The 21,476-nt window shown below is 45.5% G+C and overlaps 1 protein-coding gene across 3 annotated transcripts in view; it reads left to right on the top strand.

The window, feature by feature from the left end:
- LOC138511161 (uncharacterized) overlaps window positions 1–20,910 on the top strand; it is a 420,368-nt gene extending 399,458 nt beyond the window's left edge. For 2 of the 3 annotated variants that reach the window (XM_069626665.1, XM_069626666.1), the window contains exon 6: window positions 20,868–20,910. The gene's annotated coding sequence lies outside the window, so the exon portion shown is untranslated. The remainder of the gene's footprint in view (window positions 1–20,867) is intronic. The other variant, XM_069626667.1, reaches the window with a different exon arrangement.
- The last annotated feature ends 566 nt before the right edge of the window (window positions 20,911–21,476 follow it).

The raw sequence follows: 21,476 nt of genomic DNA on the forward strand, positions 1-21,476 counted from the left end.
TTGCATAAAGGGCCCGCGCAGGTAGGAGCAGAGTGTGAAATGTGGTAAGGCAGCAAGGCTGGCTAGGCAGCTGTTCACTTTGGGCCCGCACAGGCAGGGGCAGAGTGTGAAGTGTGGTAAGGCAGCATATGCCACACAGGCTGGATAGGCGGCTGTTACCTTTGGGCCCGCGCATGCAGGGGCGGAGTGTGAAGTGGGGTAAGGCAGCATGTTCCACACAGGCTGGATAGGCGGCTATTACCTTTGGGCCCGCGCAGGCAGGTGTGGAGTGTGAAGTGTGGTAAGGCAGCATATTCCCCACAGGCTGGCTAGGCGGCGGTTCCCTGTGAGAGAGCTGCAAAATGATCTCTGCAGTCGGAGTCAGTAAGTCGACTTGATTTCCGTAATGTTGCAAAAGTGCCTGAGGGGGCCTCCATAGTGAGAGGAGGAGGAGTCTAAGCACAGTGAGAGGGAGGAGTCTAGGCCACAGGCGCAAATCTTCATTCCGCCCACTGGCAGATTCTGTCACCCTGGATGGTTGGCACCACTGCGGCCCACACTCCTTGACAAACTGTCACCCTGGATGGTAATGTTGGCACCACTGCAGCCCTAGTCTGTTACACTCCTTGGCGACCTGTCACCCTGGATGGTAATGTTGGCACAACTGCGGCCCGTACACCTTTGGTCTGTTACACTCCTTGGCAACCTATCACCCTGGATGGTAATGTTGGCACCACTGCACCAATAGACCTTTGGTCTGTTACACTCCTTGGCCATCTGTCACCCTGGATGGTATTGTTGGCACCACTGCGGCCCGTACACCTTTGGTCTGTTACACTCCTTGGCAACCTATTACCTTGGATGGTAATGTTGGCACCACTGCACCAATACACCTTTGGTCTGTTACACTCCTTGGCCATCTGTCACCCTGGATGGTATTGTTGGCACCACTGCGGCCCGTACACCTTTGGTCTGGTACACTCCTTGGCAGCCTATGACCCTGGATGGTAATGTTGGCACCACTGCAGCCCATTCACTTTTGGTCTGTTACACTCCTTGGCAACGTGTCAGCCTGGGTGGTAATGTTGGCACCACTGCAGCCTATACACCTTTGGTATGTTACACTCCTTGGCAAACTATCACCCTGAATGGTAATGTTGGCACCACTCCAGCCCATTCACTTTTGGTCTGTTACACTCCTTGGCAACCTGTCAGCCTGGGTGGGAATGTTGGCACCACCGCAGTCCATACACTTTTGGTCTGATACACTCAATGGCAATCTGTCAACCTGGATGGTAATGTTGGCACCACTGCGGCCTATACACCTTTGGTATGTTACACTCCTTGGCAAACTATCACCCTGGATGGTAATGTTGGCCCCAATGTGGCCCATACACCTTTGGTCCCTTACACTCCTTGTCAATCTGTCACCCTGGATGGTAATGTTGGCACCACTGCGGCCTGTACACCTTTGGTGTGTTACACTCCTTGGCAATCTGTCACCCTGGATGGTAATGTTTGCACCACTGCGGTCCATACACTTTTGGTCTGTTACACTCCTTGGCAACCTGTCACCCTGGGTGGTAATGTTGGCACCTCTGCGGCCCATACACTTTTGGTATGTTACACTCCTTGGCAACCTGTCACCCTGGATGGTAATGTTGTCACCACTCCAGCCCACTCACTTTTGGTCTGTTACACTCCTTGGCAACCTGTCAGCCTGGGTGGCAATGTTGGCACCACTGCGGCCCATACACCTTTGGTCTGTTACACTCCTTGGCAACCTGTCACCCTGGATGGTAATGTTGGCCCCACTACAGCCCATACACCTTTGGTCTGGTACACTCCTTGGCAATCTGTCACCCTGGATGGTAATGTTGGCACCACTGCGGCCCGTACACTTCTGCTCTGTTACACTCCTTGGCAACCTGTCAGCCTGGGTGGTAATGTTGGCACTACTGCGGCCCATACACTTTTGGTATGTTACACTCCTTGGCAATCTGTCACCCTGGATGGTAATGTTGGCACCACTGCGGCCCGTACACTTCTGCTCTGTTACACTCCTTGGCAACCTGTCAGCCTGGGTGGTAATGTTGCACCACTGCAGTCCATACACTTTTGGTCTTATACACTCCTTGGCAATCTGTCACCCTGTATGGTAATGTTGGCACCACTACGGCCCACACACCTTTGGTATGTGTTACACTCCTTGGTAAACTATCACCCTGGATGGTAATGTTGGCCCCAATGTGGCCATACCATTTGGTCTGTTACACTCCTTGGCAATCTGTCACCCTGGATGGTAACATTGGCACCACTGTGGCCCGTACACCTTTGATCTGTTACACTCCTTGGCAGCCTGTCACCCTGGATGGTAATGTTGGCAGGACTGCGGTCCATACACCTTTGGTCTGGTACACTCCTTGGCAACCTGTCAGCCTTGGTGGTAATGTTGGCACCACTCCAGCCCATTCACTTTTGGTCTATTACACTCCTTGGTAATCTGTCACTCTGGATGGTAATGTTGGCACCACTGCAGGTCATACACTTGTGGTCTGTTACACTCCTTGGCAATCTGTCACCCTGGATGGTAATGTTGGCACCACTGCGGCCCGTACACCTTTGGTCTGGTACACTTCTTGGCAGCCTATCACCCTGGATGGTAATGTTGGCACCGCTGCAGTCCATACACTTTTGGTCTGTTACACTCCTTGGCAATCTGTCACTCTGGATGGTAATGTTGACAGCACAGCGGCCCATACACCTTTGGTCTGGTACACTCCTTGGCAATCTGTCACCCTGGATGGTAATGTTGGCACCACTCCAGCCCATACACTTTTAGTCTGTTACACCCCTTGGCAACCTGTCACCCTGGGTGGTAATGTTGGCACCACTGCGGCCCGTACACTTTTAGTCTGTTACACTCCTTGGCAAACTGTCACCCTGGGTGGTAATGTTGGCAGGACTGCGGTCCATACACCTTTGGTCTGGTACACTCCTTGGCAACCTGTCAGCCTTGGTGGTAATGTTGGCACCACTCCAGCCCATTCACTTTTGGTCTATTACACTCCTTGGCAATCTGTCACTCTGGATGGTAATGTTGGCACCACTGCGGCTCATACACCTTTGGTCTGGTACACTCCTTGGCAATCTGTCACCCTGGATGGTAATGTTGGCACCACTCCAGCCCATACACTTTTAGTCTGTTACACCTCTTGGCAACCTGTCACCCTGGGTGGTAATGTTGGCACCACTGCGGCCCGTACACTTTTAGTCTGTTACACTCCTTGGCAACCTGTCACCCTGGATAGTAATGTTGGCATCACTGCAACCCATACAACTTTGGTCTGTTACAATCCTTGGCAATCTGTCACCCTGGATGGTAATGTTGGCACCACTCCAGCCCATACACTTTTAGTCTGTTACACTCCTTGGCAACCTGTCACCCTGGGTGGTAATGTTGGCACCACTGCGGCCCATACACTTTTAGTCTGTTACACTCCTTGGCAACCTGTCACCCTGGGTGGTAATGTTGGCACCACTGCAGGCCATAAACTTTTAGTCTGTTACACTCCTTGGCAACCTGTCACCCTGGGTGATAATGTTGGCAACACTGCGGCCCGTACACCTTTAGTCTGTTACACTCCTTGGCAATCTGTCACCCTGGATGGTAATCTTGGCACCACTGCAGTCCATACATTTTTGGTCTGTTACACTCCTTGGCAACCTGTCAGCCTGGCTGGTAATGTTGGCCCCACTGGGGCCCAAACACTTTTGGTCTTTTACACTCCTTGCCAACCTATCACTATCACAGGGTCATTCTGTAAGAATGCTTACACTGTCTTCTGGTGAATTTCTTGATCATTTGCAAGGTCATTGCGTAAAGAGTTGAATAGCACCCCGAATAGCACCCTGAATAGCACCCATGGATATGACTATTGTGGTTATAGAAATGGCTCTTGGATTGTTTGTGGTACTCACTTTTGGCCACAGGTGAAAAGCGTGCACAGAAAGCTGTGCCTTTCAGGTGTTGCTTGTTAGTAGACTGCAGACTAAGCACGTCATTCAGACGTGGGCACATGTCTGATGAAACACCACTGGAGAGGTTGCCACCTTCAGCAGAGTTATTTCTGAAAATTCCCCAATGCAGAGTTTACCACCAGCGTGGGTGGCATTTCGGAAATACCTTTACCTTCTCCATCTGTGGAAACATAAAACATAAAAAAAGAAAGATTTCAGCCATTCCCACCTTCACTGTGAAGATGAAAGTGGTTCATGCAACTACTGCACACGTTATGTGCACAAAGGGGGCCATTGCGGCCCTTTTCAGCATTGTGTGGGAAAGATTTAAGCCTTTTGCGCCTTGAAACACTTGTGTATAGGCGCTTTATAAATGCCATACCATATCAAGATAGTGAGAAGGTAACTATGGCGGAGCATTCCAAGGGGGTTTGTGTGTTTTGGTTGGGATTGGATTAGGGGTGGACATTTGAGAATAGGCTGTGAGAACCCTTTGTGTGGCCACACCTTGGAACTTTGTGTCACTAGATTAGGGAAGCCCGGAGGCTGCATGACTCATTAGGAGTCAGGTTGACACATCGCAACTCCACAAAGAGCCACCTAGCGGAGCAAGTACACTTCTATATAACTGCAGGCTTCTCCAGGCGATCATGGCTTGGAGTGATCTAATGTCTAATATATGCCTTATTGCAGGCAGCGGGGTACCCTGTGGCAACGAGAGCACCTTGCGCCAAAGCTTGCCCTCAAACTGAAACCAGGCCCCCTTGGCAGTTGTCACTTCTGCACCATGTAATACACTAGGGATCATTTTTTGACGCTAACATTTCAATGTAGGCAGAAGTGAAAATCAAAGATTTGTTTTCAGAATTGCTGTGTCACGCTCTGCCTATTAGATTTTCTTAATGCATATAGTTAAAAAGTGAAATAACTGCAGAAATTGCAAAAGTGTTATGTTTAATTCACCACAAAGGCAGCCGACACGTGTTTCGACCGAAGTCGTCTTCAAGGCTGACAACCTGTACATATTATTAACAAAAGCATAGGTTTGATTTCGTATGTGCCATACAAATGCACAGTAACAAATAAAAAATGAAAAATCAAAACGCATTATGAAACAGATTCATAAAATAACTAAACATATAAAAGGGGTTGGATTCATCAAAAAATATATACAGTGAATCAATAGTTGTACACACCCAAGATTGTCCCACATATGGAGAAGTAGCCGGAGGCAGATGGAGCAAAACAGAAAACACAGGGCCTTCAAGTTTACCATAAATCGGTACCAGTCCATATTCTAAATTTGTGAGTAAAAGTGCAAAAGTGCAATGTGAGAGCCCAACTCCAAGACATGGCCACTGAGCATTCCTGTGGCAGTACTGAAACATGTCCCCGGGTGTCATGCCCTTGAATGCTTACATTCCCTTCACCTTTCGATATTAAACGACAAGTGTGTGTGCATCGACCCAGTGGTGTATTATTTAGGGGGCCCACAGAGTGCTCCCCAAGTGCAATATATTGCTTTATAGTGGATTGCAATTGAAGCTCCCCAATAGTCCAGAATGCGTCCTGTTGATCTGAGAAGGAGTAATAATTGTAATCCTATAAATGCATATGTCACCACTCATTCGTGGTCGCAAGAGAATCACTAAAGAGATGAAAATAGTGTTTAGCAAACTGCTCACCACATATAAGCTTGAAGTAGTGCAAGGTGAAATCCTTCACACACTTGTTTGGGCGTTTCAAATGGATGGTTGCTGCAGAATGGCAATGAGTGTGTCTGCATGCATATCCTGCTCCAGAATGGCAATGAGTGTGTCTGCATGCATATCCTGCTCCAGAATGGCAATGAGTGTGTCTGGATGCATATCCTGCTCCAGAGTGGCAATGAGTGTGTCTGCCTGCATATCCTGCTCCAGAATGGCACTGAGTGTGTCTGCATGCATATCCCGCTCCAGAATGGCAATGAGTGTGTCTGCATGCATATCCCGCTCCAGAATGGCAATGAGTGTGTCTGCATGCATATCCCGCTCCAGAATGGCAATGAGTGTGTCTGCATGCATATCCCGCTCCAGAATGGCAATGAGTGTGTCTGCATGCATATCCCGATGCAGAATGGCAATGAGTGTGTCTGCATGCATATCCCGCTCCAGAATGGCAATGAGTGTGTCTGCATGCATATCCTGCTCCAGAATGGCAATGAGTGTGTCTGCATGCATATCCTACTCCAGAATGTCAATGAGTGTGTCTGTCTGCATATCTTACTCCAGAATGGCAATGAGTGTGTCTGCCTGCATATCCCCCTCCAGAATGGCAATGAGTGTGTCTGCATGCATATCCCGCTCCAGAATGGCAATGAGTGTGTCTGCATGCATATCCTGGGGCAGAATGGCAATGAGTGTGTCTGCATGCACATCCCGCTCCAGAATGGCAATGAGTGTGTCTGCATGCATATCCTGCTCCAGAATGGCAATGAGTGTGTCTGCATGCATATCCTGGGGCAGAATGGCAATGAGTGTGTCTGCATGCATATCCTGCTCCAGAATGGCAATGAGTGTGTCTACATGCATATCCCACTCCAGAATGGCAATGAGTGTGTCTGCATGCATATCCCGCTGCAGAATGGCAATGAGTGTCTCTGCATGTATATCCTGCTCCAGAATGGCAATGAGTGTGTCTGCATGCATATCCCGCTCCAGAATGGCAATGAGTGTGTCTGCATGCATATCCCGCTCCAGAATGGCAATGAGTGTGTCTGCATGCATATCCCGCTCCAGAATGGCAATGAGTGTGTCTGCATGCATATCCCACTCCAGAATGGCAATGAGTGTGTCTGCATGCATATCCTGCTCCAGAATGGCAATGAGTGTGTCTGCCTGCATATCCTACTCCAGAATGGCAATGAGTGTGTATGCATGCACAGAATGGCAATGAGTGTGTATGCATGGATATCCTGCTGCAGAATGGCAATGAGTGTGCCTGCATGCATATCCTGCTCCAGAATGACAATGAGTGTGTCTGCATGCATATCCTGCTGCAGAATGGCAATGAGTGTGTCTGCATGCATATCCCGCTCCAGAATGGCAATGAGTGTGTCTGCATGCATATCCTGCTCCAGAATGGCAATGAGTGTGTCTGCATGCATTCATATATTGCTCCAGAATGGCAATGAGTGTGCCTGCATGCATATCCCGCTCCAGCATGGCAATGAGTGTGTCTGCATGCATATCCCGCTCCAGAATGGCAATGAGTGTGTCTGCATGCATATCCTGCTCCAGATTGGCAATGAGTGTGTCTGCATGCATTCATATCCTGCTCCAGAATGGCAATGAGTGTGCCTGCATGCATATCCCGCTCCAGAATGGCAATGAGTGTGTCTGCATGCATATCCTACTCCAGAATGGCAATGAGTGTGTCTGCATGCATATCCTACTCCAGAATGGCAATGAGTGTGTCTGCATGCATATCCCGCTCCAGAATGGCAAAGAGTGTGTCTGCATGCATATCCTGCTACAGAATGGCAATGAGTGTGTCTGCATGCATATCCTGCTCCAGAATGGCAATGAGTGTGTCTGCATGCATAGGCCGCTGCAGAATGGCAATGAGTGTGTCTGCATGCATATCCTACTCCAGAATGGCAATGAGTGTGTCTGCATGCATATCCTGCTCCAGAATGGCAATGAGTGTGTCTGCATGCATATCCCGCTCCAGAATGGCAATGAGTGTCTGCATGCATATCCCGCTCCAGAATGGCAATGAGTGTGTCTGCATGCATATCCTGCTCCAGAATGGCAATGAGTGTGTCTGCATGCATATCCTGCTCCAGAGTGGCAATGAGTGTGTCTGCCTGCATATCCCGCTCCAGAATGATAATGAGTGTGTCTGCATGCATATCCTACTCCAGAATGGCAATGAGTGTGTCTGCGTGCATATCCTGCTTCAGAATGGCAATGAGTGTGTCTGCCTGCATATCATACTCCAGAATGGCAATGAGTGTGTCTGCATGTATATCCTGCTGCAGAATGGCAATGATTGTGTCTGCATGCATATCCTGCTCCAGAATGGCAATGAGTGTGTCTGCCTGCATATCCCGCTCCAGAATGGCAATGAGTGTGTCTGCATGCATATCCTGCTCCAGAATGGCAATGCATATCCCGCTCCAGAATGGCAATGAGTGTGTCTGCTTGCATATCCCGCTCCAGAATGGCAATGAGTGTGTCTGCATGCATATCCCGCTCCAGAATAGCAATGAGTGTGTCTGCATGCATATCCTGCTCCAGAATGGCAATGAGTGTGTCTGTATGCGCATCCTGCTCCAGAATGGCAATGAGTGTGTCTGCATGCATAGCCCGCTCCAGAATAGCAATGAGTGTGTCTGCATGCATATCCTGCTCCAGAATGGCAATGAGTGTGTCTGTATGCGCAACCTGCTCCAGAATGGCAATGAGTGTGTCTGCATGCATAGCCCGCTGCAGAATGGCAATGAGTGTGTCTGCATGCATATCCTGCTCCAGAATGGCAATGAGTGTGTCTGCATGCATAGCCCGCTGCAGAATGGCAATGAGTGTGTCTGCATGCATATCCCGCTCCTGAATAGCAATGAGTGTGTCTGCATTCATATCCTGCTCCAGAATGGCAATGAGTGTGCCTGCATGCATATCCCGCTCTAGAATGGCAATGAGTGTGTCTGCATGCATATCCTACTCCAGAATGGCAATGAGTGTGTCTGCATGCATATCCTACTCCAGAATGGCAATGAGTGTGTCTGCGTGCATATCCCGCTCCAGAATGGCGATGAGTGTGTCTGCATGCATATCCCGCTCCAGAATGGCAATGAGTGTGTCTGCATGCATATCCTGCTCCAGAATGGCAATGAGTGTGTCTGCATGCATAGCCCGCTGCAGAATGGCAATGAGTGTGTCTGCATGCATATCCTACTCCAGAATGGCAATGAGTGTGTCTGCATGCATATCCTGCTCCAGAATGGCAATGAGTGTGTCTGCATGCATATCCCGCTCCAGAATGGCAATGGGTGTGTCTGCATGCATATCCCGCTCCAGAATGGCAATGAGTGTGTCTGCATGCATATCCTGCTCCAGAATGGCAATGAGTGTGTCTGCATGCATATCCTGCTCCAGAGTGGCAATGAGTGTGTCTGCCTGCATATCCTGCTCCAGAATGATAATGAGTGTGTCTGCATGCATATCCTACTCCAGAATGGCAATGAGTGTGTCTGCATGCATATCCTACTCCAGAATGGCAATGAGTGTGTCTGCATGCATATCCTGCTCCAGAATGGCAATGAGTGTGTCTGCATGCATATCCCGCTCCAGAATGGCAATGGGTGTGTCTGCATGCATATCCCGCTCCAGAATGGCAATGAGTGTGTCTGCATGCATATCCTGCTCCAGAATGGCAATGAGTGTGTCTGCATGCATATCCTGCTCCAGAGTGGCAATGAGTGTGTCTGCCTGCATATCCTGCTCCAGAATGATAATGAGTGTGTCTGCATGCATATCCTACTCCAGAATGGCAATGAGTGTGTCTGCGTGCATATCCTGCTTCATAATGGCAATGAGTGTGTCTGCCTGCATATCATACTCCATAATGGCAATGAGTGTGTCTGCATGTATATCCTGCTGCAGAATGGCAATGCGTGTGTCTGCATGCATATCCTGCTCCAGAATGGCAATGAGTGTGTCTGCCTGCATATCCTGCTCCAGAATGGCAATGAGTGTGTCTGCATGCATATCCTGTTCCAGAATGGCAATTCATATGCCGCTCCAGAATGGCAATGAGTGTGTCTGCCTGCATATCCCGCTCCAGAATGGCAATGAGTGTGTCTGCATGAATATCCCGCTCCAGAATAGCAATGAGTGTGTCTGCATGCATATCCTGCTCCAGAATGGCAATGAGTGTGTCTGCATGCATAGCCCGCTGCAGAATGGCAATGAGTGTGTCTGCATTCATATCCTGCTGCAGAATGGCAATGAGTGTGTCTGCATGCATATCCTGCTCCAGAATGGCAATTAGTGTGTCTGCATGCATATCCCGCTCCAGAATGGCAATGAGTGTGTCTGCATGCATATCCCGCTCCAGAATGGCAATGAGTGCGTCTGCATGCATATCCTGCTCCAGAATGGCAATGAGTGTGTCTGCATGCATATCCTGCTCCAGAATGGCAATGAGTGTGCCTGCATGCATATCCTACTCCAGAATGGCAATGAGTGTGTCTGCGTGCATATCCCGCTCCAGAATGGCGATGAGTGTGTCTGCATGCATATCCTGCTCCAGAATGGCAATGAGTGTGTCTGCATGCATATCCTGCTCCAGAATGGCAATGAGTGTGTCTGCATGCATAGCCCGCTGCAGAATGGCAATGAGTGTGTCTGCATGCATATCCTACTCCAGAATGGCAATGAGTGTGTCTGCATGCATATCCTGCTCCAGAATGGCAATGAGTGTGTCTGCATGCATATCCCGCTCCAGAATGGCAATGGGTGTGTCTGCATGCATATCCCGCTCCAGAATGGCAATGAGTGTGTCTGCATGCATATCCTGCTCCAGAATGGCAATGAGTGTGTCTGCATGCATATCCTGCTCCAGAGTGGCAATGAGTGTGTCTGCCTGCATATCCTGCTCCAGAATGATAATGAGTGTGTCTGCATGCATATCCTACTCCAGAATGGCAATGAGTGTGTCTGCATGCATATCCTACTCCAGAATGGCAATGAGTGGGTCTGCATGCATATCCTGCTCCAGAATGGCAATGAGTGTGTCTGCATGCATATCCCGCTCCAGAATGGCAATGGGTGTGTCTGCATGCATATCCCGCTCCAGAATGGCAATGAGTGTGTCTGCATGCATATCCTGCTCCAGAATGGCAATGAGTGTGTCTGCATGCATATCCTGCTCCAGAGTGGCAATGAGTGTGTCTGCCTGCATATCCTGCTCCAGAATGATAATGAGTGTGTCTGCATGCATATCCTACTCCAGAATGGCAATGAGTGTGTCTGCGTGCATATCCTGCTTCATAATGGCAATGAGTGTGTCTGCCTGCATATCATACTCCATAATGGCAATGAGTGTGTCTGCATGTATATCCTGCTGCAGAATGGCAATGCGTGTGTCTGCATGCATATCCTGCTCCAGAATGGCAATGAGTGTGTCTGCCTGCATATCCTGCTCCAGAATGGCAATGAGTGTGTCTGCATGCATATCCTGTTCCAGAATGGCAATGCATATGCCGCTCCAGAATGGCAATGAGTGTGTCTGCCTGCATATCCCGCTCCAGAATGGCAATGAGTGTGTCTGCATGAATATCCCGCTCCAGAATAGCAATGAGTGTGTCTGCATGCATATCCTGCTCCAGAATGGCAATGAGTGTGTCTGCATGCATAGCCCGCTGCAGAATGGCAATGAGTGTGTCTGCATTCATATCCTGCTGCAGAATGGCAATGAGTGTGTCTGCATGCATATCCTGCTCCAGAATGGCAATTAGTGTGTCTGCATGCATATCCCGCTCCAGAATGGCAATGAGTGTGTCTGCATGCATATCCCGCTCCAGAATGGCAATGAGTGCGTCTGCATGCATATCCTGCTCCAGAATGGCAATGAGTGTGTCTGCATGCATATCCTGCTCCAGAATGGCAATGAGTGTGCCTGCATTCACGCTCCAAAGTGGCAATGAGTGTGTCTGCATGCATATCCTGCTCCAGAATGGCAATGAGTGTGTCTGCATGCATATCCTGCTGCAGAATGGCAATGAGTGTGTCTGCATGCATATCCTGCTCCAGAATGGCAATGAGTGTGTCTGCATGCATATCCTGCTCCAGAATGGCAATGAGTGTGTCTGCATGCATATCCTGCTCCAGAATGGCAATGAGTGTGTCTGCATGCACGCTCCAAAGTGGCAATGAGTGTGTCTGCATGCATATCTTGCTCCAGAATGGCAATGAGTGTGTCTGCATGCACGCTCCAAAGTGGCAATGAGTGTGTCTGCATGCATATCCTGCTCCAGAATGGCAATGAGTGTGTCTGCATGCATATCCTGCTCCAGAATGGCAATGAGTGTGTCTGCAATCATATCCCGCTCCGGAATGGCAATGAGTGTGTCTGCATGCATATCCTGCTCCAGAATGGCAATGAGTGTGTCTGCATGCATATCCTACTCCTGAATAGCAATTGGTGTGTCTGCATGCATATCCTGCTCCAGAATGGCAATGAGTGTGTCTGCATGCATATCCTGCTCCAGAATGGCAATGAGTGTGTCTGCATGCATATCCTACTCCTGAATAGCAATTGGTGTGTCTGCATGCATATCCTACTCCAGAATGGCAATGAGTGTGTCTGCATGCATATCCCGCTCCAGAATGGCAATGAGTGTGTCTGCCTGCATATCCTGCCCCAGAATGGCAATGAGTGTGTCTGCATGCATATCCCGCTGCAGAATGGCAATGAGTGTGTCTGCATGCATATCCCGCTGCAGAATGGCAATAAGTGTGTCTGCATGCATATCCTGCTCCAGAATGGCAATGAGTGTGTCTGCATGCATATCCCGCTGCAGAATGGCAATGAGTGTGTCTGCATGCATATCCTACTCCAGAATGGCAATGAGTGTGTCTGCATGCATATCCCGCTCCAGAATGGCAATGAGTGTGTCTGCATGCATATCCCGCTCCAGAATGGCAATGAGTGTGTCTGCATGCATATCCCGCTCCAGAATGGCAATGAGTGTGTCTGCATGCATATCCCGCTCCAGAATGGCAATGAGTGTGTCTGCATGCATATCCTGCTCCAGAATGGCAATGAGTGTGTCTGCATGCGCATCCTGAGCACTGTCTACTGAATTCTAGGCCCTGGGTAGATAATGGAGCTGACTGATAGTCTTCACTTGGTCCATAAGGAGGGGAATTGCGCCTCATATTTACCCAGTGGTGTCGCTAGGAGGGGGGGGCTTGGAGGGGTGGGACCCCCCTGTGAAACCCTGTGCCCCCCTACCTAAAATGAGCAGTGACCATGCGCTCCCTCTAATTTTGTCTGTGCCCCCCCTACTTTTGTCTTTGGCCCCCTCTGTGCCCCTCCTAAATTTGATTCCTGGCGAAGCCACTGTATTTACCTAGATGGAAATACATTCACGTGTGAGGTTTCTAGGCGAGGAATGTTAGGTCGGACACTCGCAAAATCCAGGCAGGATTCATGTCCGGAAATAAGGACTTACAATCATCATGGCTGGTAACTCGCCTGCTCATGGTGGAAATGGATGCCCTGCGTGCGTGCGTGCGTGCGACGTGCCGCGCGCCACCCACGTCACACGCACGCACGAGCGGATAACGGCGCAGCAGCCCTCGTGCTTCCGCGCGCGCCTCGCCACGTCACTAGAACCGGAAGTCTTTCTCGCGTGCCACGTGCTGCCGGCAGTGCATTATAGTTACAGCAATGGGTTCCCACCCAGACCTGCTGTCAGGATTAGCACGAACACTGTAACTGTTAGTGGGAGAAAAGCAATAGCCCAGACTGACATGAAAACCTAGAACTTGGGTCTGGTGTTAAAATAGTTGCATGCATGCATGCCAACCCTCCCGATTTAGGCGGCCTAAAATAATTCTTTCCCCAATGCATTCCTACGGGGAAATTGCTGTCTCCAGATTTCTCTGAAGAAATCTCCCTCCTTGGTGAATTGGAATGTTAGCCTGTATGTAGTTGTGCTCATATTCAAGCATCCCATGGATGAAGCTACCATGTATAATTAGGTACAGGAGTATATAGAAGCAAAAGGGATTTACTAAATGTAGAAAGACTGTCATTTGACTGATGTCCACTCAGGGGACACTTGTTAAACTTATTATTACACCTTAGATAACCTAATGGGGTACATGTGGGCATACATCCACATGCATGTGTCAAAAATGAAATTTCAATGACAACAAATGCATGGTCCGGAATTAGTCTTTGTGGCTTAACCATTCTAGAAGTGAGTATACCGCGTTCTGAAACTTATCATGAGCCAAAATCGCCCATACATGGTAAATACGAATGTGCGGTGGCCATGCTGTGTGGATATCATACTTAAATTGTTATTGCAAAATACAGTGAGTATACAATCTCTTGAAGTTGCAAGTACATTGTATGATCATGTGTTTGGTTCATAATAGGTGAAATGGACTGTGATAGAATCACTGACAGTACCTCACAGGTCACACAAAGACATTCATCTGATAATCGGTATCCATTGCTGTAAAGACGGCCTCCACACAGTGCTTGCATACTTGCCAACATTCTGTGACCAAAAAGGGGTAGGATTTTTCAAGTTTAAAAAATAATATTTCCCATAACAATGACATTACAGGAAAATGCAAAACATACATTGTTGGCAACATTGAAGCATTCAAAAATACACAACTCATACATGCCAACCCTCCCGATTTAGACGGGAGAGTTCCGATTTTTCAGTGGGAACCTCCCTCCCAGGTGTGTCTGAATGTTGGCATGTATGACAACCCATCAAACAGCACAACATGGAAAGATGTTAAAAATGTATTATTCTGAATGGTAACTTAACACCAAATTCAATTACCTAACTTCACAGAAGGTAATCACACAGAGCTGGTAGGCAACGTTTGCCACTGCTCTGTTGTAGCAGCCCAGGCAGTACATATTTATTGGAAGTTGAACACTGAATGACATGGCGACTGATACCCCCTCAGTCTGATAGGCAGATGCTGTGTGATGGTGTTACACTCTGCCACTTGCCTTCACTGGTGGTTCACCTAAGGGTTGTCCCGGTAAGAGTGCAGGACAGTCCAGTAGCTGTCATACAGATTAATAAACACCCTTGAACTGGGATCACTTGTGTCTGTTTTTACTATTGCCACCATGAGTTCCTTACACCGCCAACTCATGTGAGCCGCCCATTTCCAGGATGCGCGTCAGGGTTAACCCAGGCTCTCTCAGCACTTGGCGTCCCATTTTTCCAAGGGCACCTCCCTGAATGAGCTGCTGGCGTATCATGCTCTCTCCGTTGTCCCATGCACATGCGGATGCTAGCTGTCTCAACCTGCCATGACACGCGCCCAATGCCTCATCATCCTTCTGTTTTGCGTTGCACATCACAAACCTCTCATAGTCCAGATTGATGAGCGGCAGGAAGTACTCCCGCAAGACATTTTTAGCATCCAAGTAGGAGTCACTAACTTGTTGCAAAGTCTTGAATATTTTCTGAACTGCTGCTCCTGCCGCATAAATGAGAGTCAACATATTTGCCTGGCCATTTACCTCCCCCGTGGCTCTAAAATACATCTACAGACATTCTATCCACAGGTTCCTTCTGGGGTCCAGGCTTGACGGTGCAACGGGAATATCAAACTCTGGCATTGGTCCGAGGGACCCGTGTTGATGGGGCATCTGTACGCCAACTGGAGCAGCCGGAGCAGCTGCAGGGGCATTAGCCTGACCCCCCATGATGTCGAATTAGTTGGCAGAAAATTCTTCCTTGAGCGCACAACGGGCCACAAAGTCAGAAACGATGGATCACCCCTGCATGTAGAGGCAAAATGGAAATGGTAACATCCAACTAGGAAAAAATCCCTCACTTCTCTCAAATCACACACCAGAGAGAAATATTTGAGAGAAAACTAAAATTCTTTTTTATGAATAGATAATCTGCCACTCAAGAATTGCGCCACACTTGTTAGTTCAATATTTTCAAAAGAACATTTCTTTTTATTCCTTATTTGCCCTTTGAATTCTTGTTGACACGTGTTTCGGCTACTCAAGAGCCTTTCTCAAAACAAAATAGGGCTTTATTAGGTACATATCTTATTCCATTAGCACAATTATTATATAATGTTCAAAACATTTTTGTATTCAAAAAGGTTTAGGTAAGGAAAAAAAAAGGTAACGAAGAAAAGAAAGAAATAGTAAGAAGAGGGGTTATGCAATAGTAAATCACATGTATTTTGAAAAATAAATAAAAAATAATAGATAATTCACAAATGCAATACATCGCAATACAAATAATTACATCAAAATGTGCATCCAATTCATAATAAATACAAAACAATATAAGTGATAAAAGAACAATAAAAGATAAAAAATAATAATAGTGGATAATAAGTAAAATAACAAACAGAGAAACAGAAAAAATATATTGTTTAACATAATTCCTCATACATAAATCCACATTTTATATTTAAGGTTTCAATATTAAACACAAATTCTCATTTGTATTATTTCTATAATGATTCTATCTTGTATTACAGTCTACAGTATCGTTCCCTCTAATGGGTTGCAGTAAATCTACATTCGACACACAATAATAATATTCATGTTTGAGCGTAATACATAGAACAGTAGAAGTCTCTTACCCGTTAATTCCATAAGTCCCGGGTAAATCCCTATAATGAAAATAATGCAAAAAGAAATATTTCCAATCCAATTGTTGTTCACACACAGGAATTGAATCTATTAATTCTCCAAAGGTTTTGGTTAAACTCAACCTTTCGTATGGCCATAAATTCTAACCTTCCACTTAAAAGTCCATCACATCTACCTCGCCACTCCACACCTTAATTTATCAACAATTTATGTTTGTCTTATTTAGTTTCACAGTCTCCCCGTTAGCAAAAAGACCCCGGTCTGAATCAACTCCCATATGGGCATTTGGATCGCCCGACTGCGGGCGTGCAAAAACGTCTCTTTTCCCTTTTCCGTTCGGGGACCCACCCCTGATGGCTTACCTGCAGCTTTGTAACAATCCGTCTCCTCGCGTCGGCCTCGAACAGAAATGAGCCGCCGCGGGGATCCACCATGTAATGTATAGCATCACCAAAGTTACACGAATCCTCCTTCTTCTCTTTCTAGCATCGTTTTACAGAGCGGCCATATTGGAAAGGTTAAGAATGCACATATCATCCATTCACTTAATCATTGTTTGTATCATGATGATGTGTCATATTCCCCATCTCCCATTCACATATTGAAATAAATGAATATATTTCTGAACGGGCATCTACCCTATATTATAGGCCAATTTGGAAATATATATTTAATACAAATTTTTGTTAGCCCCTCCAAATGGTGTTCCAACTCAGTTTGTGTCGAATGTGATTAGCCATTAACCACCCTTACATAACATTATTTCTCAATTAATCTTGATACAAATAAATGTTATTGAAAGGATTCGGCATTACAAACTACCTTTGCATATCAAATTATCATTTTTGTACATTTTACATATAAAATCAAGGTTGCAAACCATAAAGAATAACATCCATTTCAATATCCATTTGCTTCCTTCCACCAGAAATAAAGTACCATGCCCTAACAGTGTCCTTTCATTTCATGACATGTATGAACATTATCAAATCAGAGGAAATGTCCCATCTCATTATCATGATTGAGACCAAACTCAATTGATCTAAATTTGCATATCAATCTGGCTTCCATCTGTCTTAATTTCTCCTCTATATTTCCACCTCTTTTCCCCATTCGTATCTTCTGCAGTCCAATAAACCTCAGAGTTTTTTTGTTTTCCATTTGATGTTGGAGCTGCCAATGTTGTGCCAGCGGTAATGTTGCATCCTGGCTTCCAATGGATGAGAAATGTTCTCTTATACGAAACCTCGTTTCCCTAATCGTGCTTCCAATATAGCAGAACATGGTTGGACCCAAAGACGTCAGGGTTCCGAAAATGTGGCACCTGCACTATGTGTGATTTTGCACATGACATGACGATGGAATTTGTGGACTCAAGAGGGACGAAAATGAAAATCAAAGAAAATATAAATTGTCGTTCAAAATATACAATATATGCAATAATATGTCCATGCAAGATGATCTATATTGGAAGCACGATTAGGGAAACGAGGTTTCGTATAAGAGAACATTTCTCATCCATTGGAAGCCAGGATGCAACATTACCGCTGGCACAACATTGGCAGCTCCAACATCAAATGGAAAACAAAAAAACTCTGAGGTTTATTGGACTGCAGAAGATACGAATGGGGAAAAGAGGTGGAAATATAGAGGAGAAATTAAGACAGATGGAAGCCAGATTGATATGCAAATTTAGATCAATTGAGTTTGGTCTCAATCATGATAATGAGATGGGACATTTCCTCTGATTTGATAATGTTCATACATGTCATGAAATGAAAGGACACTGTTAGGGCATGGTACTTTATTTCTGGTGGAAGGAAGCAAATGGATATTGAAATGGATGTTATTCTTTATGGTTTGCAACCTTGATTTTATATGTAAAATGTACAAAAATGATAATTTGATATGCAAAGGTAGTTTGTAATGCCGAATCCTTTCAATAACATTTATTTGTATCAAGATTAATTGAGAAATAATGTTATGTAAGGGTGGTTAATGGCTAATCACATTCGACACAAACTGAGTTGGAACACCATTTGGAGGGGCTAACAAAAATTTGTATTAAATATATATTTCCAAATTGGCCTATAATATAGGGTAGATGCCCGTTCAGAAATATATTCATTTATTTCAATATGTGAATGGGAGATGGGGAATATGACACATCATCATGATACAAACAATGATTAAGTGAATGGATGATATGTGCATTCTTAACCTTTCCAATATGGCCGCTCTGTAAAACGATGCTAGAAAGAGAAGAAGGAGGATTCGTGTAACTTTGGTGATGCTATACATTACATGGTGGATCCCCGCGGCGGCTCATTTCTGTTCGAGGCCGACGCGAGGAGACGGATTGTTACAAAGCTGCAGGTAAGCCATCAGGGGTGGGTCCCCGAACGGAAAAGGGAAAAGAGACGTTTTTGCACGCCCGCAGTCGGGCGATCCAAATGCCCATATGGGAGTTGATTCAGACCGGGGTCTTTTTGCTAACGGGGAGACTGTGAAACTAAATAAGACAAACATAAATTGTTGATAAATTAAGGTGTGGAGTGGCGAGGTAGATGTGATGGACTTTTAAGTGGAAGGTTAGAATTTATGGCCATACGAAAGGTTGAGTTTAACCAAAACCTTTGGAGAATTAATAGATTCAATTCCTGTGTGTGAACAACAATTGGATTGGAAATATTTCTTTTTGCATTATTTTCATTATAGGGATTTACCCGGGACTTATGGAATTAACGGGTAAGAGACTTCTACTGTTCTATGTATTACGCTCAAACATGAATATTATTATTGTGTGTCGAATGTAGATTTACTGCAACCCATTAGAGGGAACGATACTGTAGACTGTAATACAAGATAGAATCATTATAGAAATAATACAAATGAGAATTTGTGTTTAATATTGAAACCTTAAATATAAAATGTGGATTTATGTATGAGGAATTATGTTAAACAATATATTTTTTCTGTTTCTCTGTTTGTTATTTTACTTATTATCCACTATTATTATTTTTTATCTTTTATTGTTCTTTTATCACTTATATTGTTTTGTATTTATTATGAATTGGATGCACATTTTGATGTAATTATTTGTATTGCGATGTATTGCATTTGTGAATTATCTATTATTTTTTATTTATTTTTCAAAATACATGTGATTTACTATTGCATAACCCCTCTTCTTACTATTTCTTTCTTTTCTTCGTTACCTTTTTTTTTCCTTACCTAAACCTTTTTGAATACAAAAATGTTTTGAACATTATATAATAATTGTGCTAATGGAATAAGATATGTACCTAATAAAGCCCTATTTTGTTTTGAGAAAGGCTCTTGAGTAGCCGAAACACGTGTCAACAAGAATTCAAAGGGCAAATAAGGAATAAAAAGAAATGTTCTTTTGAAAATATTGAACTAACAAGTGTGGCGCAATTCTTGAGTGGCAGATTATCTATTCATATTAATAACCAAGGAGGTAGGGGATTGGTTCCTCCAACGAATGCCACATAGGATGCGACACGGCTGAGAGGCCAAATCAAACCCATCTTGGTCGCCAACAGAAGAAGTTGTACCGACACATATCCCAAAACACTAACCTGTTTTAAAATTCTTTTTTGTATGTCCGAAAATCAACACATCCGTGGGTGCTCCAAAAATTATAAAGAAGAGACGCACGTGCACTCCCTAGGGGAGCCTCAACTCAACTTGTCAGGCTGATGAGGGTATGCCTCACTGTTGTGCATGCAGCGGCTCCGCAGCCAGCGAGTGCCTCGAGATGTTGTTATGCCCTGCGCGAACATCCGAAATCACTGCTGCATGGCCCGAGCACATGGTTCTTCACAGTGACCTCCTCATCGCCACTGTTATCAAGGACACAAGGCCTCTCACAGCGGTAGCCCTGGACCCCCCCACAGAGGACTCAGTGACACTTATTGCTCGTCCAGGCTCCCCGCGTGCACTGATGTGCAACCGCAGTGATGCCACCGTTTATTGGCGTGACGGAGCTGCATCACTCCATCGCGCCACTTTTAATTTCAGCCATAATGTTCCGGTGGTGTTAGACTTCGGGACCAGGGAGGCTGCACAGTCCAATGTGCTTTGACCCATGTTTATCTGAAGTGTGTCTTTATACTTGTGAGTATTACCTATATTGTTCTCACTATATGCGCTATATTGATGTGCCCAATATACATGTTTCTATATGTTGAGTCATTGTTAGATGGTTAGGCAATACATTTGAATATTCACACTAGAGTGTACATATATATATTTTCTTGAGTAAAATGTGTTGTTCAGATTGAGACACTTGGCTTTTTTTAACTACTGACTTGTTGCTGTCTATGTTTAATCATATGAATAGTGAGGTATATTGTGCTGTCAGCCATGCAAAGCATGTGTGCTCGAGATACCTTACAGTGCGAGCTGCTGTTGTTTTTAATGTGTTGTTGATATAGTATTCTTAAGTTGTTACATGTTACTTTATATAGGCACTATCTTTAAAATGACCCTGATGAAGGCGGCTGCATACATACGTAAATTGCAGACCCTACCAAGGGGATATTAATCGTGCAGTTATTCAATTCTGCATAAAATGAGTCATCCATTGGAAAGACAATTTTCCTAAGCAAGGATACAAATCTCCATAATACCCTCACCCGTAGAGAAGATTGGGACATTTAAGACTTGCCTCCAAAAAACAGCTTCCAATCGATCGAGCAGTAGTAAGATGGCATCGCACCCTAATTTCATTCCGTAAATCAGTTTGGGAACCACCTTTCTTTCTTAATAAGTGATAGCAGTACTAATAGAAAAACTGCCACATTTTCTATCCATTTTAAAAGCTGATTAGACGGCATCTCGCCTTCTGCATAAGGACAGGAGTAATATTTAAATGTATTGGTTGCGAGCAATATGAAACCCTAGTTACAGAATCCTTGGGCTACTTTTGATTTTAATACATTCAACAACCCATGGAGTTATGCTGTGTTTTCTGACTCTTGTCATGGATTCTGGTTTCAGCTGGATTTATTAGTAGACCATTGTCTTTGGCATAATGTGAAAAAGCAGATAAGAGCCTCTGAAGCCCTATCTTGTGA

Source organism: Ambystoma mexicanum, chromosome 6p, assembly GCF_040938575.1.
Source record: "Ambystoma mexicanum isolate Mex_15411 chromosome 6p, UKY_AmexF1_1, whole genome shotgun sequence".
NCBI classification, from domain to species: Eukaryota; Metazoa; Chordata; class Amphibia; order Caudata; family Ambystomatidae; genus Ambystoma; species Ambystoma mexicanum.